The sequence below is a fragment of the Aquarana catesbeiana genome, linkage group LG12 (genome assembly GCF_042186555.1).
Source record: "Aquarana catesbeiana isolate 2022-GZ linkage group LG12, ASM4218655v1, whole genome shotgun sequence".
Lineage (NCBI taxonomy): Eukaryota > Metazoa > Chordata > Amphibia > Anura > Ranidae > Aquarana > Aquarana catesbeiana.
The window spans coordinates 69,429,984-69,457,337 of record NC_133335.1 but is presented as its reverse complement, the minus strand read 5'-3'; the positions used below and the strand labels follow the sequence as shown (position 1 = coordinate 69,457,337).

General features: G+C 45.9%; 1 long non-coding RNA gene across 1 annotated transcript in view; it reads left to right on the top strand.

The window, feature by feature from the left end:
* The first annotated feature begins 6,174 nt into the window (after positions 1 to 6,174).
* LOC141114371 (uncharacterized) overlaps positions 6,175 to 27,354 on the top strand; it is an 85,138-nt gene continuing 63,958 nt past the window's right edge. Inside the window, exon 1 of the long non-coding RNA XR_012236899.1 lies at positions 6,175 to 6,411. This is a non-coding gene — a long non-coding RNA (uncharacterized lncRNA). The remainder of the gene's footprint in view (positions 6,412 to 27,354) is intronic.

Sequence of the window (27,354 nt, the reverse complement as noted above, 5' to 3'; positions counted from 1 at the left end):
GGTAGTTATTTAGATTTACTATAGCAGGACTTTTCCCATCTATTATGTATGATATTATGTAGGCAGGGATGACACTTATGTCTTTCTAACCAACTGTACTCCTTTTTATCAATAGATGAAGGCTCAAGGATTTGCTGTGCCTCCTCATTCTCCTCAGGAGCTTCCTCGTGGTATCACTCCCTTCCAGGAGAAAGCTGGAGTCTTCCTCATTCTCCATGATCTCTCCATTGCTATGAGCACATTTAAGGAAGGACTGTCTTCCCAGCAGTAATCGTGTGGAAAACCACAAAAGGATCTTATGTTTAATATTTAAACACCATCCTCTCTGCCTGTTTCTGTCCAAAACCTGTAATTGTACTGGTTGCAATAGGAGAATAACAAGTAGTGGATATTTCACTTTGATTTAAAGCTCCTTGGAAAATTTCAATTCAAATGCTTTGTAATGTATATGTACAAAGAGCAGTATTCTATAGAAGACAAGTGGAATTTGTCTCCTACAAAAGTTACTACAGCAAAATGAATCATGATTGACTGCTACTAGGTAAAAGAAATCTGTCCTTTGAGAATCATGGAGGCTGCCATTGCTAACCTCCTTCTGAAAAGAATAGTCCCCTGCCTGTTTTTCTGATCCTCTGGCTTCAGTACCTTCTGAATCACTTGTTATGTCACATATGTATAGCAAGTAAAGCCAAAACAGCTGATTTCCATACTTGTTTTTGGACAATAACTACCCACCTATTAAAGCCATTGGGTCAGCATGACAGCCAGGCAACTTGAATTAGTAGAAGGAGGTCAGTCTCTATATTTCTCTAGGTACTGGTTTTTGTTTTAGGTACTTTGCACTAATGTAGTGACTAAGCTTGATAATGTGGTGTTAGAAGATGTTCTGGTTTTCTTTCATATTGTGTTTGAAAGTGGAACTGAATCTTCAGAACGTTTTAATATTCTATAGCTCACATTAATAGGCATTGCATAATTGCTGACTATACAGTATCCACTATGTGCTGTTTTAATTTTGTGGATTTGGGTTAAAATGTTCAGATCAAGAAACAATATTTACAAGTCTGTACTTGTAAAGACCTCTGCTTTTTAACTTAAAATCTTGTAAAAGTTTAAATTGGGTTGCTGGAGAATTTTTTTATTGTTTGGTGGATTGCCCTATCCATGTTAAATTTTCTCCATTTTCTAGTTTTAAAGTGATCTGAATCTAAATGCCTGCCAATTTTGCATTGTTGGATTTGGGCAGGCACACATTTGGATGAGGGGGGGGGGGGGGGATATTCAACTGCCCTGAGCAACTCTGACCTTCTGGTGTGTTGCTGTGCCTTTAGGGGAGGATAGGGCTATTCTAAATGACCTTTCATTTTTTTCATTGCTCTATATATGTCTCAATTTGGGAGATCAGATAGTTTACAGTTAGGGACCACACTTTCCAGAGGTGCCTTGACATGGGCATGTATCTTCACATGTATTTACAAATGTATGACATAAAAAACCTCTGAAACCGAAATATTGAAACAATTTATTTAGGCTTTTTGTGTTGATTAGTAGAAGATTTAGCTCTGGAGTTTTTTTTATTGTTATGGGTAAAAGGCAACCGAGTTAGGGTATTATTTCTGCAGGAAGAAGGGTAGTAGGTAGGACATTTAGCTCCCACCCAAAATCCCATGTCTTGCAGTAGATTTAATTTTTGGTTCTGTTTTTTATTTATTTAATTCTTATTCTTTTAAAGTTCTCGTTTTTTTCTTATGATGTTCAGATATTTATTGTCAATATTTATTTAATTTCATATAATACAGTGTTCTGTGTGGGAAGTATTTATTATTTATTTTTATTTAATTAAAATATTTTATCTATTTATAAAATGGTAATAATAACACATGTTTTGTATGTTATAAGAAAAAAAAAATAAAGATGATATGTTTTGATGATATGTTTTGCTGGACTTTTTTTTCATAGTTCTCGTTCTCACTGGATTTAGGTGATTGAACAATGTTCTGTTTTTTTTAAATCTGACAAATGATATTCATACATATTTTTACAACAAGCCGTAATGAATAGAAAAGCAACTGGAACCCTTCCCAGGTTTGTATGAATCATGATTTTGGGACTCAACCCACGGTCATTATTATCTTACTTGAGCTTAGGCTGACCCAGGTCTACCACAGCACCTAGATGGTTACATTCTGTACTCTCAAAATGTGTTGGCTACACCTGCGTACTCTGCTAAATAAGAAATTGTTTTTGGACTTGTAATGCTTTGCGGCACACTCATCTTCTTTACTTCAAGGACACTTTAAAGTGTAAGTAAACCCTCCTATCGTTTTCTGCCAAGGAAGCTGCCATCTTTGCCTCTGTTTAATCTACAACTGCCATGATGCTGCACATGTGATCAGTTATGACACCAGCCATTGGATGGCTTGACAGTTTGGTTGAGAGCACAACCAATGGGAGTGTTACATTTCCGGCACGTGCCAGAAATGAAGCAGTTTTATGGATGGGTTTACTTCCGCTTTAAGCAGCTGCTTATATTGTCTAGACCCATTCTGGACACTTATCAAAGTTAGCGTCTAACTCCCCACCTCCGTATTTCTGTACAGTAATACCTGGAATTCCCACAATTAGGGTTTCTTGTAAATATAAATAGCCAACTGGAGAATTAGCCCACAAATGTTCACCAAAAAAAGAAATTGTATGTTTGAGTGGAGACTGTTTTTCAAATAACCTAAGAAGCCTTCTAAGCAGTGGAAAATATCATTGGATAAATGTGGATATGATGAAAATTATATTTTTTTAGAAAATTCTGTAAAGAATCCTATATGGACTAACAAATTAACGGAACCAGCACTTTTTTTTGTTCCCACTATACACGTTTCAGGGGTTGTAAACTATTGTGTTTTTTCACCTTAATGCATCCATGCATCCTATGCATTAAGGTGAAAAAACACCTGGCAGTGACCGGCCCCCCAGCCCCTCCGTTTTACTTACCTGAGCCCTGGAATTTCACACGCCAGAGACACGCTCTTCCTCTGCTCGGGGTTCTCGGCTCTTGATTGGATAGATTGATAGCAGCGCAGCCATTGGCTCTCGCTGCTGTCAATCAAATCCAATGACGCAGGCGCCAGGGCTGAGTCCGGCACTCGTGTCTATGGATGCAAATGCTGGACTCGGGCGCGTGCCCGCAAGGTAACCCCCCGCCCTCATGAGAGAGCTTCTCCTAGGGGGTTAACTAATGCGGGGAGGAGCCTCGAGAGCCACCGAGGGACCCCAGAAAAGGATGTTCGGGGCCACTCTGTGCAAAACGAGCTGCACAGTGGAGGTAAGTATGACATGTTTGTTATTTAAAAAAAAATAAAAAACAAACCTTTACAATCACTTTAAGGAATATAATTACAACATTAGACAATTACCACTAAAAAGAAGTGCCTTATGTCATTTAGAAATTACTTCTTATTTCTCTAGTCACAATGTTCATAACTGCTGATGAAACATAGTGGTGCAATATTGGCTTTGATGCTATACAAAGTGCTACACTCCACAAAAAACACTTAAATACACAGTTCAGATACATTTCAGAGGTTAACTGACAAAAGATTTCACATTCTTTTCAGCCAATACATTGACCCAGGTGCCTTCACTGTACTGTATATACATAGCCAAGTCCCTGAGCACTACTGCAGAGGCCGCACGGCTTGGTCAAGAATACATCCTAGCCTATTTAGACAATCAAGAAAAATCAGGGCACTAATGAGTCATCACTCATGGAACCCTCTCCTTATGTCACTTTGTTTGCACTACAAGAGAACCTGATTGGCACCTAGGAAACTAACAATGACAATGTAATGATTTTCTTAATGAATACACAACAGCATTCATTGTTTTTTCATATCTGCCTGCACTTCAGCTTTAATTCCCTGAGTTGATTGCAGAAAGCTAAAGAGTTGTCCCAATAAAATCCAGGGATTAGGGCTAACAGGGTATGATTGGACTATATGCAGCATTTAAATACAGATGCCAAAGCCAATAACTAAAACAGCGTTCTTCTCAAATACATATATCAGCTGTATGTATCTAATCAGGGCCGGATTAACATAGGGGCTGGTGGAGCTGCAGCTCCAGGCCCCTCCCTCAATATAGGCCCGTGGCAGTGGCTTGTCAATTCCTGTGTGCCTTCCTGAAGGAAGAGGAGCCCTCTGTGCTCACATGGAGGAGACAAGTCAGTGCAGCCAGTCCTGTCTCTAGCGATGCCTGACCCCTATCACAGGATCTGTTCACTCACAGAGATCCTCCTCAGTGTCTGGGGGAGGGGCGCTGATGTTCTCCTAACCAGCAGAAGCCCGGGAGGAAGGACATCTCCCATGCTGTTATGATAAGGTCAGTACATTTGTTAGGGAGGTATTGTGTAATTATTGTGCTAGGGGACAGACTGCTGCTTCCCCCATGTAATGTGCTCTCTTGTGCCCACCATGTCATGTGCATTGCAGTGCCCCCCCATGTAATGTGCTGTGCCCACCATGTCCTGTCATGTGCATTGCAGTGCCCCTATGTAATGTGCTGTGCCCACCATGTCATGTGCATTGCAGTGCCCACTATGTAAAATTCTGTGCCCACCATGTCATGTCATGTGCCTTGCAGTGCCCCCATGTAATGTGCTGTGCCCACCATGTCATGTCATGTGCCTTGCAGTGCCCCCATGTAATGTGCTGTGCCCACCATGTCATGTCATGTGCCTTGCAGTGCCCCCATGTAATGTGCTGTGCCCACCATGTCATGTCATGTGCCTTGCAGTGCCCCCATGTAATGTTCTGTGCCCACCATGTCATGTCATGTGCCTTGCAGTGCCCCCATGTAATGTGCTGTGCCCACCATGTCATGTCATGTGCCTTGCAGTGCCCCCATGTAATGTGCTGTGCCCACCATGTCATGTCATGTGCCTTGCAGTGCCCCCATGTAATGTGCTGTGCCCACCATGTCATGTCATGTGCCTTGCAGTGCCCCCATGTAATGTGCTGTGCCCACCATGTCATGTCATGTGCCTTGCAGTGCCCCCATGTAATGTTCTGTGCCCACCATGTCATGTCATGTGCCTTGCAGTGCCCCCATGTAATGTGCTGTGCCCACCATGTCATGTCATGTGCCTTGCAGTGCCCCCATGTAATGTGCTGTGCCCACCATGTCATGTCATGTGCCTTGCAGTGCCCCCCATGTAATGTTCTGTGCCCACCATGTCCTGTCATGTGCATTGGAGTGCCCACTATGTAAAGTTCTGTGCCCACCATGTCATGTGCATTGCAGGGCCCCCCATGTAATGTGCTGTGCCCACCATGTCATGTCATGTGCCTTGCAGTGTCCCCATGTAATGTTCTGTGCCCACCATGTCATGTCATGTGCCTTGCAGTGCCCCCCCATGTAATGTGCTGTGCCCACCATGTCATGTCATGTGCCTTGCAGTGCCCCCATGTAATGTGCTGTGCCCACCATGTCATGTCATGTGCCTTGCAGTGCCCCCCATGTAATGTGCTGTGCCCACCATGTCATGTGCCTTGCAGTGCCCCCCATGTAATGTGCTGTGCCCACCATGTCATTTGCTGTACGTTGCAGTGCCCACCATGTAATGCGCTGTGCTGAACAATGTCATGTGCTGTGCATTGCATTGCCCTTCATGTGATGTGCAGTGCCCACTATGTCATGCTGTGCCTTGCAGTGCCCACCATGTCATGTGCAGTTCCTAACATGTAATGTGCAGTTGCATTTCCCACCATGAAACGTGCTATGCCATGCAGTGCCCACCATGTAATGTGTTGTGCCCACCATGTAATGTTATGTGCCATTCAGTGCCCACCATGTAATGCGCTGTGCCCACCATGTCATGTGCCTTGCAGTGCCCCCCATGTAATGTGCTGTGCCCACCATGTCATGTCATGTGCCTTGCAGTGCCCCCCATGTAATGTGCTGTGTCCAGTATGTCATTTGCTGTACATTGCAGTGCCCACCATGTAATGCGCTGTGCTGACCATGTCATGTGCTGTGCATTGCATTGCCCTTCATGTGATGTGCAGTGCCCACTATGTCATGCTGTGCCTTGCAGTGCCCACCATGTAATGTGCAGTGCCCAGGGCCGGATTAACATAGGGGCTGGTGGAGCTGCAGCTCCAGGCCCCTCCCTCAATATAGGCCCGTGGCAGTGGCTTGTCAATTCCTGTGTGCCTTCCTGAAGGAAGAGGAGCCCTCTGTGCTCACATGGAGGAGACAAGTCAGTGCAGCCAGTCCTGTCTCTAGCGATGCCTGACCCCTATCACAGGATCTGTTCACTCACAGAGATCCTCCTCAGTGTCTGGGGGAGGGGCGCTGATGTTCTCCTAACCAGCAGAAGCCCGGGAGGAAGGACATCTCCCATGCTGTTATGATAAGGTCAGTACATTTGTTAGGGAGGTATTGTGTAATTATTGTGCTAGGGGACAGACTGCTGCTTCCCCCATGTAATGTGCTCTCTTGTGCCCACCATGTCATGTGCATTGCAGTGCCCCCCCATGTAATGTGCTGTGCCCACCATGTCCTGTCATGTGCATTGCAGTGCCCCTATGTAATGTGCTGTGCCCACCATGTCATGTGCATTGCAGTGCCCACTATGTAAAATTCTGTGCCCACCATGTCATGTCATGTGCCTTGCAGTGCCCCCATGTAATGTGCTGTGCCCACCATGTCATGTCATGTGCCTTGCAGTGCCCCCATGTAATGTGCTGTGCCCACCATGTCATGTCATGTGCCTTGCAGTGCCCCCATGTAATGTGCTGTGCCCACCATGTCATGTCATGTGCCTTGCAGTGCCCCCATGTAATGTTCTGTGCCCACCATGTCATGTCATGTGCCTTGCAGTGCCCCCATGTAATGTGCTGTGCCCACCATGTCATGTCATGTGCCTTGCAGTGCCCCCATGTAATGTGCTGTGCCCACCATGTCATGTCATGTGCCTTGCAGTGCCCCCCATGTAATGTTCTGTGCCCACCATGTCCTGTCATGTGCATTGGAGTGCCCACTATGTAAAGTTCTGTGCCCACCATGTCATGTGCATTGCAGGGCCCCCCATGTAATGTGCTGTGCCCACCATGTCATGTCATGTGCCTTGCAGTGTCCCCATGTAATGTTCTGTGCCCACCATGTCATGTCATGTGCCTTGCAGTGCCCCCCCATGTAATGTGCTGTGCCCACCATGTCATGTCATGTGCCTTGCAGTGCCCCCATGTAATGTGCTGTGCCCACCATGTCATGTCATGTGCCTTGCAGTGCCCCCCATGTAATGTGCTGTGCCCACCATGTCATGTGCCTTGCAGTGCCCCCCATGTAATGTGCTGTGCCCACCATGTCATTTGCTGTACGTTGCAGTGCCCACCATGTAATGCGCTGTGCTGAACAATGTCATGTGCTGTGCATTGCATTGCCCTTCATGTGATGTGCAGTGCCCACTATGTCATGCTGTGCCTTGCAGTGCCCACCATGTCATGTGCAGTTCCTAACATGTAATGTGCAGTTGCATTTCCCACCATGAAACGTGCTATGCCATGCAGTGCCCACCATGTAATGTGTTGTGCCCACCATGTAATGTTATGTGCCATTCAGTGCCCACCATGTAATGCGCTGTGCCCACCATGTCATGTGCCTTGCAGTGCCCCCCATGTAATGTGCTGTGCCCACCATGTCATGTCATGTGCCTTGCAGTGCCCCCCATGTAATGTGCTGTGTCCAGTATGTCATTTGCTGTACATTGCAGTGCCCACCATGTAATGCGCTGTGCTGACCATGTCATGTGCTGTGCATTGCATTGCCCTTCATGTGATGTGCAGTGCCCACTATGTCATGCTGTGCCTTGCAGTGCCCACCATGTAATGTGCAGTGCCCACCATGTCATGTGCTGTGCCTTGCATTGCCCACCATGTAATGTGCAGTGCCCACCATGTCATGTGATGTGCCATCCAGTGCCAACCATGTCATGTGCAATGCCCACCATGTCATGGCTGTGCCTTGCAATGCCCGCTATGTAATTTGCAGTGTCCACCATGTCATGTGCTGTGCCATACAGTGATCCCACCATGTAATGTGCAGTGCCCACCGTGTAATGTGCAGCGCCCACCATGTCATGTGCACTTCCCACCATGTCATGTGCTATGCTGTGCCCACCCTGCCATGTGCTGTGCCCAGCATGTAGTGTGTTGTGCCCACTGTGTAATGTGCTGTGCTGTTCAACAGTGCCCACCATGTCATGTGCAGTTCCTAACATGTAATGTGCAGTTGCATTTCCCACCATGAAACGTGCTATGCCATGCAGTGCCCACCATGTAATGTGTTGTGCCCACCATGTAATGTTATGTGCCATTCAGTGCCCACCATGTAATGCGCTGTGCCCACCACGTCATGTGCTGTGCCATGCAGTGCCCACCATGTAATGCGCTGTACCCACCATGTAATGTGCTGTGTCATGCAGTGCCCACCATGTCATGTGCAGTGCCCATCATGTAAATTGCTGTGCATTGCCCACCATGTCATGTGCTGTGTTGTGCCCACCATGTCATGTGCTGCACCATGCAGTGCCTACCATGTAATATGCTGTACTCACCATGTAATGTGCTGTACATTGTCCACCATGGCATGTGCCGTGCAGTACCCACAATGGAATGTGGCTCATCATGTCATGTGTGGTGTCCACCATTTAATGTGCTGTGCTCACAATGTAATGTGCTGTGTCATGCAGTGCCCACCTTGTCATGTGCTGTGCAGTGCCCACCATGCTATGTGCAGTACCCACTATATAATGTGTTGTGCCCACCATATAATGTTCTGTGCAGTGCCCACTTGTAATGTCCAGTGCCCACCATGTAATGTGCTCAGCTGTGCCTGCCATGTCATGTGCTGTGCCCACCATATAAGGTCCTGTGCCCACTGTGTGCATGAGCTGTGCCCACCATGAAATGTGTTGTGTTGTGCAGTACCAACCGTGTCATGTGCTGTGCCCACCATATAATGTACTGTGCCTACCTTGTAATGTGCTGTATTGGGCAGTGCCAACCGCGTAATGTGCTGTGCCCGCCATTAAATGTGCTGTATCCATGTATCCACCATGTAATGTGTTGTGCCAACCATGTGATGTACTGTGCTATACCCCCCCCTCCCGTGTAATGTTCTATGCTGTGCCCCCCACAGACTCACCCCCTCACTCCCACCCCCCTCTCTCTCTCATCCCCTCTCTTTCACCCTGTTCTCTCTCTCACCCCCTTCACCCCCTACCACCCTCTCTCTCTTTCACCCTTTCTCTATTCCCCTTTTTCTCACCCCCCCCTCTCTCTCTCTCTCTCTCTCTCCCCCCCTCTCTCTCTCTCCCCCCCCTCTCTCTCTCTCCCCCCCTCTCTCTCACCCCCTCTCTCTCTTTAATTTAAATTTCACAAAAAATTGTTTGCGTTTTCATTTTATTTATTTTCATAAAAAGGCCCACCAACATCCTTAGCACCAGGCCCATGATGCTCTTAATCTGGGCCTGGCAGTGCCCACCATGTCATGTGCTGTGCCTTGCATTGCCCACCATGTAATGTGCAGTGCCCACCATGTCATGTGATGTGCCATCCAGTGCCAACCATGTCATGTGCAATGCCCACCATGTCATGGCTGTGCCTTGCAATGCCCGCTATGTAATTTGCAGTGTCCACCATGTCATGTGCTGTGCCATACAGTGATCCCACCATGTAATGTGCAGTGCCCACCGTGTAATGTGCAGCGCCCACCATGTCATGTGCACTTCCCACCATGTCATGTGCTATGCTGTGCCCACCCTGCCATGTGCTGTGCCCAGCATGTAGTGTGTTGTGCCCACTGTGTAATGTGCTGTGCTGTTCAACAGTGCCCACCATGTCATGTGCAGTTCCTAACATGTAATGTGCAGTTGCATTTCCCACCATGAAACGTGCTATGCCATGCAGTGCCCACCATGTAATGTGTTGTGCCCACCATGTAATGTTATGTGCCATTCAGTGCCCACCATGTAATGCGCTGTGCCCACCACGTCATGTGCTGTGCCATGCAGTGCCCACCATGTAATGCGCTGTACCCACCATGTAATGTGCTGTGTCATGCAGTGCCCACCATGTCATGTGCAGTGCCCATCATGTAAATTGCTGTGCATTGCCCACCATGTCATGTGCTGTGTTGTGCCCACCATGTCATGTGCTGCACCATGCAGTGCCTACCATGTAATATGCTGTACTCACCATGTAATGTGCTGTACATTGTCCACCATGGCATGTGCCGTGCAGTACCCACAATGGAATGTGGCTCATCATGTCATGTGTGGTGTCCACCATTTAATGTGCTGTGCTCACAATGTAATGTGCTGTGTCATGCAGTGCCCACCTTGTCATGTGCTGTGCAGTGCCCACCATGCTATGTGCAGTACCCACTATATAATGTGTTGTGCCCACCATATAATGTTCTGTGCAGTGCCCACTTGTAATGTCCAGTGCCCACCATGTAATGTGCTCAGCTGTGCCTGCCATGTCATGTGCTGTGCCCACCATATAAGGTCCTGTGCCCACTGTGTGCATGAGCTGTGCCCACCATGAAATGTGTTGTGTTGTGCAGTACCAACCGTGTCATGTGCTGTGCCCACCATATAATGTACTGTGCCTACCTTGTAATGTGCTGTATTGGGCAGTGCCAACCGCGTAATGTGCTGTGCCCGCCATTAAATGTGCTGTATCCATGTATCCACCATGTAATGTGTTGTGCCAACCATGTGATGTACTGTGCTATACCCCCCCCTCCCGTGTAATGTTCTATGCTGTGCCCCCCACAGACTCACCCCCTCACTCCCACCCCCCTCTCTCTCTCATCCCCTCTCTTTCACCCTGTTCTCTCTCTCACCCCCTTCACCCCCTACCACCCTCTCTCTCTTTCACCCTTTCTCTATTCCCCTTTTTCTCACCCCCCCCTCTCTCTCTCTCTCTCTCTCTCCCCCCCTCTCTCTCTCTCCCCCCCCCTCTCTCTCTCTCCCCCCCTCTCTCTCACCCCCTCTCTCTCTTTAATTTAAATTTCACAAAAAATTGTTTGCGTTTTCATTTTATTTATTTTCATAAAAAGGCCCACCAACATCCTTAGCACCAGGCCCATGATGCTCTTAATCTGGGCCTGTATCTAATAAAGGATATTATGGACATTTTTTGGGAAGTCATGGCCTTCTCACTACCTCCTGGGAAACAAGAGGTTACCAGATCTTACAAAAATGTACTCCAGCAAATTTGAGATCCTCGAGGCTACACAAAGCTTGCAAGACATCACCAACGAATTGGTCAGAAGCTGTAATTGAATCTTTGTATTAATGAGTAATGTGTTGTTTTTTTTAAACCTAACAATTTTGCGTAGTTCAAGGGGGTGGGTGGCTATGAGATGGCTCTGAAAGCATAGTTGCCAACAGTCCCGATTTTTCCGGGACAATCCCGATTTTGGGACCCTCGTTCCGATTGGAGAGTGTCCCGAATCGGGATTTTCCATAAGGAAAATCGGGAATGTTGTTTTTTTTTGTTTTTTTGGAGCAGCGGCTCCAGCAAAATGGCGGCCGGCGCCGCCGCTCTATCGGCCTCTAGTGTTGAGTGGAGAGGGGAAGAGGGCTCGATCCGTGCAGCCAATGAAGCAGCTTCTTTGGATGCACGGCCCCTCCCCTCTCCACTGAAGCGAGCAGAAGACACGGCGCCGGCGCCATGTCTTGCTGAAAGTTTCTAAGCCCCGTACTGCGCAAGCGCTGCGCCTGCGCAGTACAGGGGGTCCGCCATTGCCGAGGGGAACTTTCTTGGCAGAGCACCGGCCGCTCCTCCACTGAGCGGGGGCCGGGCTGCATTGAGGGGGGGAGGCTGCACTAACTGAGGGGGGCTGCACTGAGGGGGGGGCTGCACTGAGGGGGGGGCTGCAATAACTGAGGGGGGGCTGCACTGAGGGGGGGAGGCTGCACTAACTGAGGGGGGCTGCACTGAGGGGGGGCTGCACTAACTGAGGGGGGGCTGCACTAACTGAGGGGGGGCTGCACTGAGGGGGGGTGCACTAACTGAGGGGGGCTGCACTGAGGGGGGCTGCACTAACTGAGGGGGGGAGGCTGCACTAACTGAGGGGGGGCTGCATTAACTGAGGGGGGGCTGCACTAACTGAGGGGGGCTGCACTGAGGGGGGGGCTGCACTAACTGAGGGGGGCTGCACTGAGGGGGGCTGCACTAACTGAGGGGGGGGCTGACTGAGGCGGGGGAGGCTGCATTAACTGAGGGGGGGCTGCACTGGCGGGGGCACCTGATGCAAGGACAGACTCTGGCGGGGGCACCTGATGCAAGGACGGACTCTGCTGGTGGCAGGCGACGTGGCTAGTGACACGCTCAGGGATCCCACTGATTCGGCATTATGGTGAGTTGAATGATTTAATTTTATATTACAATGTAATAATAGAAATAATGCGCTTCAATCATCCTGACACCATAACAACCATGGTGCCGGGATGATTGAAGCGTTAACACCAGGTGTTTGGAGTATCTTTATCTGCTGATTGTTAAACTTTCTAGAATACACATATTTCTATTGTTGTGTAGGATCTGGGGCTGCTGTCCCGTCATTCCTCTCTCCCCCTCTTCCTCTCCCCCTTTCCCTCTCCCTCTCCCCCTTTCCCTCTCCCCCTTTCCCTCTCCCCCTTTCCCTCTCCCTCTCCCTCTCCATCCCTCATTCATCTCAGACTCTAACCACACCCTCTTGAGCCACTTCCACTTTCACGTAAGCCACACCCACTTTTATGCAAACCACGCCCACTTTCATGCAGGCCACGACCACTTTCGTGCAAGCCACGCCCACTTTTGGGGTAAGCCACGCCCATTTTCCGCCTTGGCACAATTAATATTTTTTGCTAGACCACACCTACAAATGAATGCCCCACCCCCTAATTATTGATCGGCTCCGCCTACAGCCAAAAAAGTGTCCCACATATTTTTTTTTCAATGTTGGCAACTATGTGAAAGCTACATGTTGTCAAGACACCACGGTATCTAAAGATTAGAAAAAATTATTCACAATGGCGGTGCCCCGCATAGGATTCACCACTGTATGATGAAAATTATTCTAAACCAGCCTTTCTCAACCCTTTTACCCCAAAGGCATATCTGAAATAATTTCAGGTCTGGGGGAACCCCCTGGGACGAATACTCCTTTCATTGGTCCCCAGTGGGAAGAATGCCCTTACAATGGCAGTTACAGCGCCCTCCTTACAGACAGCCAAAGAGATTGTTGGTGTAATGCTTCTGACTGTTCCAAGTAGTGTTGGCCCCAGAACTATGGAAGGGAGGTTAATCAGCCACTGCTCTAAGTACTCCTAGCAATCCCTGGAAGATCTCTAGGGTTTCATGAAACATTGGACGAGAATGGCTAATCAAACCAATGACCAATGAGTCAACTATAATGTTTTTTTCCTAAAATAACAATGTACTCTATTTTGGGCGTGGGAATGAAACCAACACTTCTTGTTTTTAGCAAAACCAGACCTGCCCACAGTTATATTAACAGCAACAGGGAAATAATCTTTCAGACTTCCACCCAGCAGCACATGAAAATGTTGTCTTACATAGCCAGGAGAACGGTATTAGTTACTGCAATCCCTATGAACTGTTTGACAAAAAAAATATATAAATATAGATCATAAAGGAGTCTGGCATATGTGGAGATATCATGTATTTCTTTAATTATTATTGTAGTTTTTATGTCAATTCCCAGCTCCAGACTTAGTCCCCACTCACCCCCTCCCCTTGATGCTTCTTCCCTCCTTCATGGTATGTTTTTTTTTTTTCTAAATATACTTACCTTTTTCCAAAGTCTTCAGGCATATCATGTGATGTGCTGGGTCCTCTTCAGCCTTGCCCTGGCAAATGCAGACATCAGCTTTTACTTTCGGGATGAATACATTGAAGGGTGCAAAAACTATTTTTTTACATCAATTGCTCTGAAATATCAAGTACACCATGGCACTTTTTTTTCTTTTTGAAAAGTCTCTTACCATTGTTTTTTGTCTTCTTTTTTGTCCTGTGCATGCTCCCTATCCTCCACTGATGCACCTCACAGCTACTAGTGTAGTGCGCACAGTGCCGTTATTTCTGGTCACATAATCCACTCTATGTATACTACAATTCGCGTAGAGCAGAATGTGTCTGCAGGTAGATGTGTTGTCCATCTCAGGGGCACCCAAGAGAGGGTGGCTATATTCACATACCCAAGGGGGGGCACTGAGAACAAATGATGCCACCCTAGAACAAGAAGTCTGAGAATAGCAGAAAAAAACTTGCCCTTGAGCAACGAAACAAAGGATGAGAGATGATTTGCACTTGTGAACAGCAATCTTTAAGTATGACCACAGATTTTCTATTGGATTGAGGTCTGGGCTTTGACTAGGCCATTCCAACACATTTACATGTTTCCCCTTAAACCACTCAAGTGTTGCTTTAGCAGTGTGTTTGGGGTCATTGTCCTGCTGGAAGGTGAACCTCCATCCTAACCTCAAATCATACACAGTGGTACAGGTTTTGCTCAAGAATATCCCTGTATTTAGCACCATCCATCTTTCCCTCAACTCTGACCAGTTTCCCAGTCCCGACTGCTGAAAAACACCCCCACAGCATTATGCTGCCACCACCATGTTTTACTGTGGGGATGGTGTTCTTTGGGTGATGTGATGTGTTGGGTTTGCGCCAGACATAGCATTTTCTTTGATGGCCAAAAAGTTCAATTTTAGTCTCATCAGACCAGAGCACCTTCCTCCATACATTTTGGGAGTCTCCCACATGCCTTTTGGCAAAGTCAAAATGTGTTTTTTTGTTTTTTGCTGAAAGTAATGGCTTTCTTCTGGCCACTCTGCCATAAAGCCCACCTCTACGGAGTGTACTTATTGCCGTCCTACGTACAGATACTTCAGTCTCTGCTGTGGAACTCTGCAGCTCCTCCGGGGTTACCTTAGGTTTCTGTGCTGCCTCTCTGATTAATGCTCTCCTTGCCCGGTCTGTGAGTTTTGGTGTGCGGCCGTCTCTTGGCAGGTTTGCTGTTGTGCCATGTTCTTTCCATTTGGTTATGATACATTGGATGGTGCTCCTAGGGATCATCAAAGATTTGGATATTTTTTTATAACCTAACCCTGACTTGTACTTCTCAACAACTTTGTCCCTTACTTGTTTGGAGAGTTCCTTGGTCTTCATGGCAGTGTTTGGTTAGTGGTGCCTCTTGCTTAGGTGTTGCAGCCTCTGGGGCCTTTCAAAAAGGTGTGTATATGTAATAACAGATCATGTGACACATAGGTTGCACACAGGTGGACATCATTTCACTAATTATGTGACTTCTGAAGATAATTGGTTGCATGAGAGGTTTTTATTGCCTTCATAACAAAGGGGGTATATACATACGCACATGCCAATTATCAGTTTTTTATTTCTGAAAAATAGTTTCATGTATATATTTTTCTAATTTTACTTCACCAACTTAGAATATTGTGTTCTGATCCATCACATATAATTCAGATTAAAAAAACATTGAACTAAAGGCTGTAATGTAACAAAATAGGTAAAAAGCCAAGGGGGTGAATACTTTTGCAAGGCACTGTATACAGTCATGCGCAAACAATGTAAACAGGGTCAGACTCAACACGCATCCCTGTGGTACCCCTGTATTCAGAATAATAGTATTAGACACCTGATCTCCTATTCTCATGATTTGTGGTCTGTTTGTTAGGAAATCCATAATCCATGGGCACAGCAGTGGATATACACCCAAAGTATGTAATTCTTTCACTAATTTGTCAGGAACTACCGTGTTAAATGCTGAGATAAAATCAATGCATAACATAGCAATTGCATCAACTGTGGACCTGTTTGCAGGATAGGCAAACGGATACTTATCCTGGACAACAAGAATGCTTGCCTTAAGATGTGATTAAACAAGCCTCTCAATACACTTCATGATCATAGGAATTAGAGCAACTGGACAGTAAGTATTAAAGCATGTCACTGCTGATTTATTTTTACGTATTGGGGCAATAGTAGTGGTTTTAAAACAAGAAGGTACTGAAGCCTGTTGCAGTGACAGAATAAATATATCAGTAAAATTACCTGCTAACTGGTCTGCACATCCCCTCAGTATACAGCCTGACACCCCGTCTGGTCCTGCTGCCTTCCTGACGTCAATCTTCCTCAAGCCTGATCTGACCTTGAGGAGTTTTTAGTACCAATAAATGTTCGCCTTTCACAAGGTCTTTACTATGGGTTCCGCATCTTAGATTTTTATCCTCAAAATGAGCAAAAAATAGATTTAAGGTGTCAGGGAGTACTTTACAATACAAACCTGTGTATTGCTAGATTTAACCACTTGACCTCCAGAAGATTTACCACCCTTCATGACCAGGCTATTTTTTGTTATATTTTAACTGGCAATTGCGCGGTCATTCAACACTGTACCGAAATAAAATGTACGTCCCTTTTTTCCCACAAATAGAGCTTTCTTTTGGTGGTATTTGATCACCTCTGTATTTTTTATTTATTTTTTTATGCTATAAACAAAAAAAGACTAACTATTTTGAAAAATATATATATATTTTATACTTTTTGCTATAAAACATATGCAATAAAATAACTGAAACAATCTAATTTCTTCAATTTAGACCAATATGTATTCTGCGATATATTTTTGGTATAAAAAAAAAAAATCCCAATAAGTGTATATTGATTGGTTTGCGCAAAAGTTATAGTGTCTACAAACTATAGGATACAGTGCCCTGAAAAAGTTTTCATACCCCTTGACATTTTCTACATTTTGTCATGTTACAACCAAAAACATAAATGTATTTTATTGGGATTTTATGCGATAGACCAACACAAAGTGGCACATAATGTGTGGCGAGCATTTGTATTCAGCCCCCTTTACTCTGACATCTGTGCACTAAATTTTAGTTTAGGGTATCAAACTAGCGGCCCTCCAGCTGTTGCAGAACTATGTCCCATTGGGCATTACAAGACTGACAGTTACAAGCATGACTCCCACAGGCAGAAGCATGATGGGACTTGTAGTTCCACAGCAGCTAGAGGGCCACCAGTTTGACACCCCTGATCTAGTCGAACCAATTGCCTTCAAAAGTCACCTAATTAGTAAATAGAGTCCACCTGTGTGCAATTTAATCTCAGTATAATAACAGCTGTTCTGTTAAGCCCTCAGAGGTTTGTTAGAGAACCTTAGTGAACAAACAGCATCATGAAGGCCAAGGAACACCCCAGACAGGTCAGGGATAAAGTTGTGGAGAAGTTTAACCACTTGCTTACCGGGCACTTAAACCCCCCTCCTATCCAGACCAATTTTCAGCTTTCGGCGCTGACGCACTTTGAATGACAATTGCGTGGTCATACTACACTGTACCCAAATGAAATTTTTATCATTTTTTCACCACAAATAGAGCTTTCTTTTGGTGGTATTTGATCACCTCTGCGGTTTTTACTTTTTATTAAAAAAATGTAAAAAACTGAATTTTTTTTTAAAAAAAAGTTTATTTTTTTATATTTTGTTTTAAAAAATTTTAAACGGGTAATTTTTCTCCTTCATTGATGTACGCTGATGAGGCGGCAGTGATGGGCACTGATGGGCGGCAGTGATGGGCACTGATGGGTGGCAGTGATGGGCACTGATGGGTGGCAGTGATGGGCAGCACTGGCAGGTGGCACTGATTGGCACTACAGGTGGGCATTGATAGGTGGTACTTGTGGGCACTGATAGGTGGTACTTGTGGGCACTGTTAGGTGGCACTGTGGGCACTGTTAGGTGGCACTGTGGGCACTGTTAGGTGGCACTGTGGGCACTATTAGGTGGCACTGTGGGCACTATTAGGTGGCACTTTTATTGGGCACTGATGAGGCAGATGTGCCTCTTCCACTAAGGGACCGATGTCCCTCACATCCGATCCGGTGATCGGCTTTTTTTTCTACTCGCGCTGTCAGCGTGAGTAAAAAAAAAAAACGATTACCGATCTTTTGTTTACATCATGTGATCAGCTGTCATTGGCTGACAGCTGATCACATGGTAAGGGGCCAGGACCGGCCCCTTACACAGATCGGTGATCAGCCGAGTCTCAGTGACTCGGTGATCACAACGCGCCCGGCGCGCGCCCTGCTGGGCGCGCGCAGGGAGCGTGCACAGGGGAGGACGTCATATGACGTCCTCCCGGGAATGTAGGTCCGCGCTGTAGCCGTCATTCGGCTATAGCGCGGATGCCAAGCGGTTAAAGTAGGGTCAGGTTACAAAAAAAGTATCTCATGGATCACTGTTCAATCTGAAAATGGAAAGAGTATGGCACAACTGCAAACCTACCAAGACATGGCCATCCACCTAAACTGACAGGCCAGGCCAGGCCAGGAGAGCATTAATCAGAGAAGCAGTCAAGAGGCCCATGGTAACTCTGGAGGAGCTGCAGAGATCCACAGCTCAGGTGGGAGAATCTGTCCACAGGACATTTGTGCACTCCACAAATCTGGCCTTTATGGAAGAGTGGCAAGAAGAAAGCCATTGTTGAAAAAAAGACATAAGAAGTGCCGTTCACAGTTTGCAAGAATCCATGTGGGGGACACAGCAAACATGTAGAAGAAGGTGCTCTGGTCAGATAAGACCAAAATTTAACTTTTTGGCCTAAAAACAAAATGCTATGTGCGGCAAAAAGCTAACACTGCACATCACCCTGAACACACCATCCCCACCGTGAAACATGGTGGTGGCAATATTATGTTGTGGGGATGCTTTACTTCAGCAGAAAAGCTTGTCAGAGTTGATGGGAAGATGAATGAGCCAAATACCGAGCAATCTTAGAAGAAAACCTGTTACAGTCTGCAAAAGACTTGAGACTGGGGTGGAGATTCACCTTCCAGCAGGACAATGACCCTAACATACAGCCAGTGCTACAATGGAATGGTTTAGATCAAAGCATATTCATGTGTAATGCCGTGTACACACGGGCGGAGTTTTCGACCGTATCCGTCCGCCGGAACGAATCAGTCGGACAATCCGACCGTGTGTGGGCTTCATCGGACTTCCGACTGACCTTTTCGGTCGGAAACCAGACAGACTTTAGATTTGAAACATGTTTCAAATCTTTCCGACGGATTTGAGTCCGGTCGAAAAATCAGTTCGTTTCTATGCTAGTCCGAAGGAACGAAAACCGACGCTAGGGCAGCTATTGGCTACTGGCTATCAACTTCCTTATTTTAGTCCGGTCGTACGCCATCACGTACGAATCCGTCGGACTTTGGTGTGATCGTGTGTAGGCAAGTCCGTTCGTTCGAAAGTCTGTCGGAAGTCCGTCAAAAGTTCATCGAAAATCCGTCGGAAAGACCGTCGGACCTTTGATGCCGAAAAGTCCGCCCGTGTGTACACAGCATTAGAATTGCCCAATCAAAGTCCGGACCTAAATCCAATAGAGAATTTGTGGCAAGACTTGAAAATTGCTGTTCAAAGATGCTCTCCATCCAATCTGACAGAGCTTGAGCTATTTTGCAAAGAAGAATGGGCAAAAATTTCACTCTCCAGATGTGTAAAGTTGGTAGAGACACCCTAAAAAGACTTGCAGCTGTAATTGCAGCGAAAGGTGTTTCTAAAAAGTATTGACTCAGGGAGGCTGAATAGAAATGCACACCACACTTTTCAGATATTTATTTGTAAAAAATTTGGAAAACCATTTATCATTTTCCTTCCACTTCACAATTATGTGTCACTTTGTGTTGGTCCATCACATAAAATGCCAATAAAATACATTTACATTTTTGGTTGTAACATGACAAAATGTGGAAAATGTCAAGGGGTATGAATACTTTTTCAAGGCACTGTATTTTTATTTGTATTTATTTACTAGTAATGGCGGCGATCAATGACGTATAGCAGGACTTTGATATTGCTGCAGACATTCTGACACTAACTGACACTTTTTGGGGGGGCCATTGACATTAATACATTGATCGGTGCTAAAAAAAATATGCATTGTCACTATACTAATGACCAGGGGCGTTGCTTGGTCTAAAAAAGATCTAGGGCTAGAGCCCATAGCAGCGTAGTAAAGAAAGTCATACGCTTGGGCGGGCATACACATGTATATACAGTAATATACGTGTGTGTGTGTGTATATATCCCCAGAGAGCCCCCCACTTACATCAGGGTCCCCAGACAGCCCCCTTACATCAGAGTCCCCAGAGAGTCCCCCCTTACATCAGGGTCCCCAGAGAGTCCCCCCTTACATCAGGGTCCCCAGAGAGTCCCCCCTTACATCAGGGTCCCCAGAGAGCCTCCTCCTTACATCAGAGTCCTCAGAGAGCCTCCCCCTTTCATCAGGGTACCGAGAGGGCCCCCCCATTTACATCAGGGTTCCCAGAGAGCCCCCCTTACATTAGGGTCCCCAGAGAGCCTCCCCCTTAAATCAGGGTCCCAGAGAGCCTCTCCCTTGCATCAGGGTCCCCAGAGAGCCCCCCACTTACATAAGGGTCCCCAGAGAGCCTCCCCTCCCCTTTGGGGACCCCTGCAGAGACTCGGGGCTATTGGCCCCAGATTCGGGGCTATAACCCCAAAAGCCACCCCCTAGCGACGCCCCTGCTAATGACCCTGGCTGGGAAGGGGTTAACATCAGGGGTGATCAAAGGGTTAAATGTTTGCCTAGCCAGTGTTTTACTAAACTGTGGAAGGTGCTTTTACTAGGGGAAGACATGGATCCATGTCTTCCGATGGATTCACGTCTTCCCTCCTGTCAGAACGGCGATCTGCCTTGTTTAATTAGGCAGACTGCCATTCTGCCTCTCTGCTCGATCATCGCCGGGTGCCAGCGGATATCAAGTCTGTGGTACCCGCCACTGGGCTCCTACTGTGTATGATCATGTGCCCCTCCTATCCGGAAGAGCTAGATCACGTATATATATATAGATATATATCTATATATCTATATATATATACACACACAGGTGCTGCCCTGTAGCAGTAAAACTGCTATAGGGTGGATCAGAAGTAGTTAAAATCTACCATTACTTTAATCCCCTTCCACATGTTACGATAATTTTCATTCTCAAAAAAAAATTCACCGTGCTGTTTACTGTATATTTACACTTAGTCTCCTTAATGGCTTTTTTTTAAATGAATTCCGAGCTTTCCTGTGGGCTATAGGGTCGCCTGATCTAAAGGCCACATCTCTCACTCTAAGCTGAGCCTTCACTTTACCATCCAGCCTTTTGATTTGGGAACACCCTAATCGTTTTTGTAACCAGTAACATCTCCATAAAAAAGTGAATATGAGCTAGAACTGATGAAGCATATCGTCAAAGTGAAGGAAATCTTCTTAGAAAGTTGTTCCCAAAACAAGTGCCCCAGTTGGAAGAGTTACCCTTTATTCTTGTTCTGATGACAACTCAACATTTTCTCATCCTGTTCAAAGAGGCACTGGCAGTGGTTACCTCTTGGGCAAAGAGAAAGAGAGCAAGTCTTTCTAACGGGAAAACAGACATAAAAACCTGGCACCTTAAAGCACATCAGTTAACATAAACAGGAACTGAATGCAGCCATGATTCGAATCTCTCGTTCCATCACATCCCAAGGGTGCTCTATTGGATTGAGATCTGGTGGCTGTGGAGGCTATTGGAGTACAGTGACCTCATTGTCTGAATATCGCAGCTGAAATGGAGACTCATCAGACTAGGCAACGTTTTTCCAATCTTCTATTGTCCAATTGTAGCCTCAGTTTCCTGTTCTTAGCTGACAAGAGTGGCACCTGGTGTGGTTTCTGCTGCTGTAGCCCATCTGCTTCAAAGTTAAATGTGTTGTGCATTCAGAGATTGTATTCTGCATACCTTGGTTGTAACGAGTGGTTATTTGGGTTACTGTTGTCTTTCTATCATCTCAAATCAGTCTGTCCGATCTCCTCTGACCTCTGACAATAAAAAGGCATTTTCTGCCGCTCACTGGCTATTTTCTCTTTTTTGGACCATTCTCTGTAAACCCTAGAGATGGTTGTGCGTGAACTTTCCAGTAGATCAGCAGTTTGAAAAACTCAGACCAGCCTGTCTGGCACCAACAACCATGTGTCAGGGCTAGGCTCTCAGCCCTCCCTTCTCAGCTGTCAGTTATTAGCCAGCACTCATCGTTCAACAGCGGCTCCCCTGGTAATCATTTCCTGCTCCTCAGTGGAGCCTACAGCCAGCCCCTTCTGGCTATTTAAACTGCCTGGTTAATTTCTTCTGTGTCCTTGCCTTGGTCAAACATATCTGGAGACTCTCTGCTGTGTTCCTGTTGAAGATTTGCCTGGATGACGTCCCTTCTGGTTCCTGATCCTGTCTGCTGCCTCTGACTACGCTGATCTCTCGCTTCCAGATTTACTGGCTTGTTCTGACTACCTGCTTTGGCTAACGCACCCTGGCTATGTCTTGACTACCTTTACAATTTGTACTATTTTTACCATTAAAAGGTGTGATTTTAACTGCATTTTCTGTCTCCTTCTGATTCATGGTTCCTGACACCATGCCACGTTCAAAGTCACTTAAATCCCCTTTCTTCCCTATCCTGATGCTTGGTTTGAACTTCAGCAAGTCGTCTTCGCCATGTGGCTGATTAGCAGTTTGTGTTACCAAGCAATTGAACAGTAAATTGGACAATAAAGTGGCTGGTGAGGGTAAATAAGTTAACCATTACTATTTACTCATTGAATGTAAGGAATTTGAAAATAAAAGAATAATGTAGCTGGTGCAAAAGTTTAGTTAGCATGTTAGTTGTCACATTCCCTCCAAATCCTCCTTGTAGCCAGCTAACGGCCATTGTATTCTTTTATTTTCCTCTCTGCATTTGGCCAAGGTTTCTAAAAGTATCTGGATGACCCTGCAGCAGTTTTTCATGTTGTTCTACCCAAATGCTGGTCCATTCTAGGGAAAGCTTCAGCACTTCAGTAGTGCCAAAGCTTGCTCCCTCCAAATATTTCTATTGGCCAATTCCTATCGGGCTCCCTCACTGGCCAAGAGGAATGTGTGGGAGGAGGCAAGATAGCTTTGACCAGAAACTGTAGCTTTGGGCAGAGTGGGGCAGACAAAACCTGATGTAGCTATTAAGGAACCCTATGGAAGCTCTCTTGCTGCCCAAGCTTTGCCTGGTGAGGATAGGTCTGCTGTTCTTCATGACCTCCCAGGCCTGCTGCCTGGAGAGGACATGTGCTTTGAGAAGAAACTGGGCCTGGGTTTACCGGGGGGTCTGCCCAGCTGGAATCTGAATTGGAGCACCAGGAAGGAACTTTACCAGAGAGTGTTCTGAAGTAAAGATAAATGCTTGAACACTGCAGGAAGGTTGATATATAGTTACAGCACTAAGGAATTATCTCAATAACCAATAATTGGCCTAAAGGATTGTGTGGGAGGCAGCAGGCAAGTTTTGACCAAGAATTGTGATGTTTGGGCAGAGTGTGGCCGCTAAGATATTAAAACGCCAACAGGATTCTAACATATTACAGAAAATTGCAAGGAAACCAAAGCTTTGGGACATGCCATATTTTCTGTTAAATATAGCAGAAATGTCATGTTCATAGCTGGGAACTTGATTTTGGCCGGGGTTACCAGGCAATCTGGATGATTCCTAGATCTCCAGCTGCCAGGCTCCAGTCTCCAGCTGCCTGCTGACTGACAGGTCTAATGCCAGTATCACTACTGTGAGGCAGAGCAGGGACCAGGATAGTTGTTAAAGGAAGGGTTGTTTGTCTTCTCTCCCTTTAAGTGCAGTTTATTGAGGCCAGAAGACAGCAAGGAAAGGATCTACATAATCAGAACAGACCTTCTTTTGGCACACACAGTATCTCACAAAAGTGAGTACACCCCTGACATTTTTGTAAATATTTTATTCTATCTTTTCATGTGACAACACTGAAGAAATGACACTTTGCTACAATGTAAAGTAGTGAGTGTACATCTTGTATAACAGTGTAAATTTGCTGTCCCCCAAAATAACTCAACACTAAATGTTTAAATTGGGCCCAAAGTGTCAATATTTTTTGTGGCCTCCATTATTTTCCAGCACTGTCTTAACCCTCTTGGGCATTGAGTTCCTCAGAGCTTCACAGGTTGCCACTGGAGTCCTCTTCCACTCCTCTGTGATGACATCACGGAGCTGATGGATGTTAGAGCCCTTGCACTCCTCCACCTTCCATTTGAGGATGCCCCACAGATGATCAATAGGGTTTAGGTCTGGAGACATGCTTGGCCAGTCCATCACCTTTACCCTCAGCTTCTTTAGTAAGACAGTGGTCGTCTTGGGGGTGTGTTTGGGGTCGGTATCATGTTGGAATACTGCCCTGCGGCCCAGTCTCCGAACTGAGGGGATCATTCTCTGCTTCAGTATGTCACAGTACATGTTGGTATTCATGGTTCCCTCAATAAATTGTAGCTCCCCAGTGCCGGCAGAACTCATGCAGCCCCAGATCATGACACTCCCACCACCATGCTTGACTGTAGGCAAGACACACTTGTCTTTGTACTCCTCACCTGGTTGCCGCTACACACGCTTGACACCATCTGAACCAAATAAGTTTATCTTGGTCTCATCAGACCACAGGACTTGGTTTCAGTAATCCATGTCCTTAGTCTGCTTGTCTTCAGGAAAATGTTTGCGGGCATTCTTGTGCATCATGTTTAGAAGAGGCTTCCTTCTGGGATGACAGCCATACAGAACAATTTGATGCAGTGTGCGGCGTATGGTGTGAGCACTGACAGGCTGACCCCCCACCCCTTCAACCTCTGCAGCAATGCTGGCAGCACTCATACGTCTATTTCCCAAAGACAACCTCTGGATATGACGCTGAGCACGTGCACTCAACTCCTTTGGTTGACCATGGCGAGGCCTGTTCTGAGTGGAATGCTCTTGCATTTTGTCTTCTTGCTGATCCTGGGGCATTTTTCCTCTGCCAATGTTAGCCCCATGCTTCATTGCAGCATACTGCTTTTGAACCCTTCAATTTGAAGGCACTAAGCATGCTGCAACCATAGCCTCCCTTTTAGCATATTAGCCTGTTCCTTTCCTTGACCCCAGTTTATTTCCTGAAATGGTTTGTATTAACATCATACATTTGCAATAAAACATGATACAAAGTTGGATTTTATTGTGGAAGTGACTAACAGGAATTCCAGTGTCGCAGCTGAAGAGCTGTACTGTCAGTTAAGCGTTCACATTGTAAGTGAGAGTAGTGAGTGATGCAAGTAAAACCAATGACTGTGTCCTCTAAAAGAGCCATTGTTGTGGTTTCTAAAAACCCAGTATTGCTCCATCTTCAACTTCCTGGTCCTGAAAAGCTTTGTGTGTCCAGGATAAGGGAAGAAGATTATGTAAGCATATCATAGGTGTGCGCAGCCTAATGCATTAGGGTGTGCACCCTTAAGCTGAAACACACATGCATGTGTATGTATCTACATATATATGACTCTGGCACATTGATCTCCCTGCTGGCACAGTGGAAGAGAAAAGGATAAACACTTCTCTTATGGCAGAGCCGGTAAGAGGGAGATCTTTCCCATGTTCCTGTTGCTACACAGAAGGATAACACTAATGCACATGGGGGGATTAGGGTGTGCCTGGGCACACCCGACACACCCTGTGCGCACGCCTATGAAGCATATGTTATGCAGATGATTTTCACTCACCTGTAGCTGATGTAACTGAGATGATGCTCAAGTAAGACAACATTGCCCAGTAATGCGCAGATAACCTACCCATAATATTTTATAGATCACCTCAGATGTGAAAAATTGTGGAAATCAATAGCAATTAACAGAGTGATTTCAGTGAAATTTACCTGAATCTGAAACAAATTTCACTCAATGAACTGCTCAGTCGAAAAAGATCAACTTTTTATTGCTTTTCTTTATGTGGAGTATGTGTTTTTAGGGGGGGTGTTGTATTTAGGGTATTTTAGTTTTTTACATTTAGTATTTTTTTTCTATCCATTGTTTGTGTACTATTGCTTTAAATAATTCATGTTAGTTTTGTTTTCTTTCCGTGAAAAAACAACTAAATTAATAAGGGGCAATTTCTTGTCAGGTCCAGGATAGTTGAAAGGAGTTTGTAACCTTCAGGAGACATTTAAAGCTCATTGCCCTCTTACAAACCACCTTCATTTTCAACTTTCTCCTTGACTCCAATAACATTTTGCACATGTAGCAACGCTTTTCCCCAATATAGAAATTTTTATTAAAATTATGGAGAAATGTCACTTTTCAATTTCGCTCATACCTTAAAATCAATGATCAATTATAGAAAAGGTTTAGTCATGCAGCCAGGGGCAGACTGACAACTCATGGGGCCCCCGGGCAATAGAAGATTATGGGGCCCCTGGGCTTACAGGTGGCCGCCATTCCAGGAGTAAGTAACAAACAAAACATATAGAGTACAGCAGTCAGGATGAGGGCCACGCTCACATCAGAGTCCTCCCTTACATCAAAGTCCCAACATTCTCCCTATACATCACAGTCCGCAGAGTCCCACCCTATGGCAGAGCCCCCCCTAGTGTGCCACCCTATGGCAGAGCCCCCCCCAGAGTGGCACCTTCTATCAGTGTCCCCTTACACACACACCTTTGCACCTTAGTGCTTGGTGTGGTAGACAGCTGGCAGGAAAAGGCCTTTAAATTAGAAAAAAAAAATCCACTTGTTGCAGGCTTTGAACTGCACAAGTGAGTCGTAGAGCCAGTGGAATAGTGAACTGCTGTGGTTGGCCTCAGGTCTGGCATTAAGGCTTGTGAATAAAAGCCATGCTTGGTGTGTGCCATGATATCACTGCACAGGTGTGGGCCCAGACCTGCCCTGCTGCCTGATCTGAGGCTGAGCTCAGCAGTTTACCATTCAGCTGCCTCCGAACGGCAACAAGTGGATTTTTCACAGGCATGGGATTGTTAGATCGACTTCTGTTTAGCGGCAGTAGGCACACATTGAACATACACACACACACACAGTATACATACACACTATACATACACATAGACACACACACACACAGCATACATATACCATACTTTCCAACAGTCCAGATTTTCCCCGGACAATCCCGATTTTGGAACCCTTGTCCCGATCGGAGCTCGTCCTGATTAATTTCCCGGGATTTTGCCTTTGTCCCAGGAAAATCAGGAATGTTTTAGGAAAAAATGGCCGGCAGGCTACATAAATATGGCCGCCGCTGTCACAAGGATTATTTCCCCTTGTGTTCAGTGGAGAGGGGAGGGGCCGCCAATCAGCTTCTCCCCTCTCCACTGAACACACACACGAGAAAGCCGGGAACTGTAGCTGC